Source organism: Macaca thibetana, chromosome 8, assembly GCF_024542745.1.
Source record: "Macaca thibetana thibetana isolate TM-01 chromosome 8, ASM2454274v1, whole genome shotgun sequence".
Taxonomy (NCBI): Eukaryota; Metazoa; Chordata; class Mammalia; order Primates; family Cercopithecidae; genus Macaca; species Macaca thibetana.
In genome coordinates, this window is record NC_065585.1 from 79,402,343 (window position 1) to 79,409,016 (window position 6,674).

General features: G+C 37.4%; 1 pseudogene; it reads left to right on the forward strand.

Moving 5' to 3' along the window:
• The first annotated feature begins 1,945 nt into the window (after positions 1 to 1,945).
• Positions 1,946 to 5,257, forward strand: LOC126960683 (tigger transposable element-derived protein 1-like; annotated as a pseudogene).
• The last annotated feature ends 1,417 nt before the right edge of the window (positions 5,258 to 6,674 follow it).

Genomic DNA, 6,674 nt, shown 5'->3' on the forward strand with positions numbered 1-6,674 from the left:
AGTTTTTACCATGGAAATCTTTGGTAGATAAATGTTATTCTGAGGTTACAGGGTGTCTATTTCATGACATGAAATTATGCATGATTAGAAATTCTAATATGTATAATTCAAGTTACATTGGGTACTCAAAAATATAATGCCTCTGTAAGTGTGGCATGAATTATATGTTCTTATCGGGTTATATAGCGCGCAGTTTAGGCACCCATATCTGACTGATTGGAAACAACTGACAATGTTGTTTTTTCTAAACTTGTTGAGTAGGTGGAATTTGGAAGTTCAGGCAGGGGTTGAGTGTAGGCATATGTGAATATCTGTTGATATAAAAAATTATTTTATAGCAAGTGAAAGTATAAGTGGTTGGGGAGAGGTGACTAACATTCTAGAAAAATCAACCTGCCCCGGATATGACATTTGGTTTTGAACCATGCATGAGGCTTCAGGAAGTTCTATTTCCCCCAGCACGTGAGTAAGTGACTCTGTCCTTTATACATCCACTGATTTTTGTCTCCTGGTTACCATAAAACTTCAGAAACTTGCTGCACGTGGCTGTGATGTCTTTCATTTGATGCCACTTTTCTTTGTTTTCTGAAGGTGACTTTGGTTCCTCTCTTTTCGGTCTGTAGAAACTGACAATCCCCAGGTCAGTGTTGTGCTTCTAGGCATGTCTTTATGCCCCTTAAACCAAGATACTTTAGTGGTTACTTATGGCCAAAGTGAAGAACCCCAAGGTGAATAAAAATGTACTGATGAAAAACGTGCAGACAGAATTATGTTGATCTGGATGGTTCTAGAAACAAGAATAAACCCAGAATTGTCATTCTGGAGCATAATACCATCAAAGTAGGCCCATTAGTTAGAATAATTTTCAGGAATGCAAAATTGGCAACTTGCCCCATGTTGTCAACCTGTGAATCTTAGAAACATATTGGATTATTATTGTCTGTCTTCACTGAAGCATATGCCTTATTAGGTGTGGATAGTCCAAGAAGGTGTGCAAAACCTGTCTGGGCTCATGTTTGCAGTATTAAGGCCATACAGAACAAAATGCAGGAATATTAAATAGATCCAGTTTACCCCTCCACGTGTATCAGGTATTTTTATTGGGTATTTTTTTTTTTTTTTGCTTTTTTTTTCTTTTTCATGTTCTTCATAGGGAGATAGAAAAGTGAACATATATATTCATATATATACATATATGAAAATCAGTATATATACTGAAATGTGAACCATTTATGTTTGCCTTTCCTCTGTATGATAACACATCACATCTACATAGAGGACATCAATTACAGTAGAAGGGTATGGTTTCACTGGAGTCAGAAGTTCTTGGCACAGGTAAGCTCTCAATCATTGTTGTTGATTACATAAGAAGACCAGGGTTCAAGTCTTGGCTCCATTCTTTATGAGTTGTGTGATCTAAATTTTTTGGAGCCTTAAATTTTACCTGTAAAATTGGGCAAATAATAATACCTAATTTATAGGGTGGTAGTTCTGATTAAATGAGACACTATATTTGATAGAAGTTACTTATACTGTGTAGAGAGTTATATAAATGTTAATTAATTTAATTTAAACATATATTGGCGATATTTTTCCCCTCTGGCTTCTTGCCTGGTAACTCTTCCAGGCCCCAGAGATCCGTGCTGGCTGTCTCCATAAGACATCGGTGCAGATGAAGCATGTGGTAGCGGCTGAGTTCTCCACTTCCATCTGGATGTTTTTGGCATTGTGCAGACATTGTTGCAGCAAGCTGAAGTCACAGTATAAGCTAATATTTTTTAAAAATCCTCACACTCTGTTAATTGTGTGTGATTGATACTTGTCTTGTAGGTTCTTGTCCTCCAAGAACTTACCTTCTAAGACTTTCCCAGCCACCCATTCATAACAGGTAATGCTGTTGGGAGACTGCAGTTTGATCTTCAGGAATGAATTTTTATTTCTCTCAATGGCATTTGTAACCTTAGACATCCTGACAGAAAGTCATTTGAGAAAAATCCACCTGCTAAATAACTGTACTTCAGAAGTAAAAACAAAACAAAACAAAAGAAAAAAAACTATAGAATGTTCTACAATCAAGTGACTTACCAATTTAAAAAAAAGCACAAAAATGTGAAGTGTGGCACTAAATACAGCATGAAAAGAGCACTTGCTTACAGCATGAGAGCTGAAACAAGAAGGCACAGCGTTGTCTTGTTTGACCTCAGCTAGGAACATGCATGTCTGGCACCTCAGATTGTTCCTCTGCCTCTGTACGTATCCGGGAATGACTATGAAGGAGCCATGAGTATTGATTTTGGGGTTACAAATACATTTTAGCAAATAGGTAAAATCACATATGGAAAATGAACAGTGAGGATCAACTTTTGTAAATATGAGATTATACTGGATTTTAGTTTACGGGAACACAATTCATTGCTTTATTGTTTGAAGTCAGTGTGTATTATTAGTTAACATGATGCCTAATCTCTTGTAACAAAAAAGAATCCAAATTAAAGTAGATTAAAAAGAGGCAGGGCTTTCCTCCCTTTCTTGTAAAAATTATATAAATGCCTAAAGTGAGCTGTCCTGATTGGCAAATAGCAGTGCCGCAATCCCTGGATTGCAGGCCCTTCTGTGTTCCAGCTTACAGGAAGGACCAAGAAAATAAATCCAGGACAAAGAATCCCTTTTTAATATAGTGATATGGATGTTGAACGCATTACTGCCACTCACATTCTAATCTATCAATGAGCTGGCTAGGAAATGTAATTTTCATGGAGAAGTCATGTGTCCAAGCATAGGTGTCAAATGGACTTTGGTAGTCACATAACTGTCTAGGAATAACACAGTATAAATTAGTTTTACCTAACAAGGTTATTCTTTTTAAAGCCATGAGGTAGTGATAAAAACAGCAATACAGGTATACTCATTCTATTGTGCTTTGCTTTGTTGAGCTTCACTGAGTTTTTTACAACCTGAGATTTGTGGCAACCCTGCTTTGAGCAAGGCTACCAGTACCTTTTTTTTCAATAGCATGTGCTCACTTTATGTTTCTGGGTCACATTTTGGTAATTGTCACAATATTTCAAATGTTTATTATTATTATTATTATTATTATTACACCTGTTATGGTGATCTGTGATCAGTGATCTCTGATGTTACTATTGTAACTGGTTTGTGACATCATCAATTGTGCCAATATAAGATAGCAGGTTGGGTGTGGTGGCTCACACCTGTAATTCCAGCATTTTGGGAGGTTGAGGTGGGCAGATAGCTTGAGTCTAGGAGTTTGAGACCAGCCTGGGTAACACAGTTGAAGCCCTGTCTCTACAAAAAAATTAGAAATACAAAAATTAGCCGAGTCTGGTGGTGCATGCCTATAGTTTCAGTTACTCAGGAGGCTGAGGTGGGAGGATTGCTGGAGCCTGGGGGGTTGAGGCTGCAGTGAGCTGTGATTGCACCACTGCACTTCAGTCTGAGTGACAGAGTGAGACATCATCAAAAAAAAAAAAAAAAAAAAGCAAACTTAATTGATAAATATTGCATGTGTTCTGACTGCTCCACTGACCAGCCATTACCTGTCTGTCTTCCTGTGTTTGGGGCTTGTTATTCCCTGAGACAACATAACTGAAATTAGGCCAATTAATGACCCTATGATAATACCTCTAAGTGTTCAAATGAAAGGAAAAGTTGCATGTCTCTCAGTTTAAATCAAAAGTTAGAAATAATTAAGCTTATAGAGGATGGCATGTTGAAAACCAAGACAGGCTGAAAGCTAGGCCTCTTGTGCCAAACAGTTAGCCAAATTGTGAATGCAAAGAAAAAGTTCTTGAAGGAAATTAATGTTACTTCACTAAACACATGAAGATTAAGAAAGCAAAACAGCCTTAGTGCTGATATGGTGAAGAGTTTAGTGGCTTGAATAGGAGATCCAACCAGCCACATTCCCTTAAGCCAAAAATTAATCCAGGGCAAGGCCCTAACTCTTCAATTCTATGAAGGCTGAGAGAGATGAGGAAACTGCAGAAGAAAAGTTGGAAGCTAGCAGAGGTTGGTTCGTGAGGCTTAAGGAAATAAACCATCTCCATAACATAAAAGTGCGAGGTGAAGCAGGAAGTGCTGATGAAGAAGCTTCAGAAAGTTATCCAGAAGATCTAGCTAAGATAATTGACGAAGGTGGCTACAATAAACAACAGATTTTCTATGTAGATAAAACTGCCCTCTATTGGGAGAAGATGCCATCTAGGCTTTTCATAGCTAGAGAGGAGAAGTCAATGCCTGGCTTCAAAGCTTCAAATGACAGGCTGACTCTCTGGTTAGAGGCTAATGTAGCTGGTGACTTTCAGTTGAAGCCAATGCTCATTTACCATTCTGAAAGTCCTAGGGCCCTTAAGAATTATGTATTAAATCTACTATGCCTTTCACTATAAATAGAACAACAAAGCCTGGATGACAGCACATTTGTTTACAGTATGGTTTACTGAATATTTTAGTTCTACTACTGAGATCTACTGCTCAGAAAAAAAGATTTCTTTCAAAAGAATACTGTTCATGGACAATGGACCTGGCCACCCAAGAACTCTGATGCAGGTGTAGAAGGAGGTGAGTGCTATTTTCATGCCAGCTGAAACAATAACTATTCTGCAGCCCATGGATCAAGGAGCAATTTCCACTTTCAAATCTTATTATTTAAGAAATATGTTTCATAAACCTATAGGTGCTATATATAATAATGCCTCAGATGCATCTGGACAAAGTACATTGAAAACCTTATGGAAAGGATTCAACATTCTAGATGGCATTAAGAACATATGTGACTTAGAGGAGGTCAAAATATCAACATTAACAGGAGTTTGGAAGAAGTTGATTCCAATACTTTTGAATGACTTTGAGGAGTTTGAGACTTCAGTAAAGGAAGTAATTGCAGATGTGATGGAAATAGCAAGAGAAGCAGAAATAGAAGTGGAGCCTGAAGATGTGACTGATTTGCTGCAATCTCAAAAACTTGAATGGATGAAGAATTGCTTCTTATGGATGAGCAAAGAAAGTGGTTTCTTGAGATGAAATATACTCCTGGTGAAGATGCTGTAAATGTTGCTGAAACGACAACGAAGGATTTAGAGTATTACATCAAAGAAGTGGCAGGCTGTGAGAGGATTAACTCAATTTTGAAAGAAGTTCTGTTAGTAAAATGCTATCAAACAGCCATCACATGCTACACACAATCTTTCATGAAAGAACAAGTCAATCTATGAGGCAAATTTCATTGTTGTCTTAAGACAGTGCCATGGGTAACCCAACCTTCAGCCACCCTGGTCTTACTGGTGTTGCCTTCTCTAAAAGCCTAACACTTTGAAGCAAGCAAGGCAAAAAATTATGACTCACTGAAGGCTCAGATGATCATTAGCATTTTTTAGCCCAAGTGTTTTCTAACTAAGGTATGTATAATTATTTAAACATAATGCTGTTGCACACTTAATAGACTACAGTATAGTGTAAGTAAAGCTTCTATATACACTGGGAAACCAAAAATTTTGTGTGATTCACTTTACTACAGTGGTTTAGAACAGAACTTGCAATGTCTCTGAGGTATGCCTTCACTAATAACAACACAATAGTGATAGTGAAAGCCTTAATCATGTAGTGCTAACCCATCCTTAACACTCATATTGGATTTTTAAATCCAAATAAGACTCTGCCAAGCACCTGACATGATTATATTGAATGTAAGTTTTTGGTTAAGCATCAAAACAGTAAATTTACCTGGCCATGTTTAGTTCAGATATGCTGTCTGTTAAACAGTAACAAATTGCTTTTCCATAAATTTTCCAGAAAATTTTTTATTTAAAGAAAGCATTATCAAATGGAAGAAGAGACAAAGTGTAAGAAAACAGATGTCTTGGAAATGCAGGTGAAATCACATTTGCAAAAGTCATAACAGTGAGAAAATTATGACAGTGAGAGACATCTGGTGATCTAGCCAACTACATTTTGGCATGAATGTGGTGAGAGAGAATACTTTCACAGTGCTGATGGGAATGTAAACTAGTACAACCACTATGAAATAGTGTACAGAGATTCCTCAAAGAAATAATAGTTGATCTATCATTTGATCCAGCAATCCCACTACTAGGTGTCTACCCAGAAGAAAAGAGTCATTATATGAAAAAGACATTTGCACACACATGTTTACAGCAGCACAATTTGCAACTGCAAAAATATGTGTATATACATACATACATGCACACCAAGGAATACCACTCAGCCATAAAAAGGAATGAAAACACAGCATTTGAAGCAACCTAGATGGAGTTGGAGACCATTATTCTAAGTGAAGTAACTCAGGAATGGAAAACCAAACATCACATGTTCTCGCTTATAAATGGGAGCTAAGCTATGAGGATGCAAAGGCATAAGAATGATACAATGCACTTTGGGAACTTGGGGGGAAGGGTGGGAATGGTGTTGAGTGATAAAAGACTACATAATATGGGGTACAGCATACACTGCTTGGGTGACAGGTACACCAAAACCTTAGAAGTCACCCCTAAAGAATTTTTCCATGTAACGAAACACCACCCATTCCCCAAAAACTACTGAAAAAAATAATAACAAATAAAAGACAGGCATTGGAGGTTTATGAAACCATTGGAGGGCTAGGGTCAGTGGGTGTCAAGAAAACTGTCTCTAGTAGT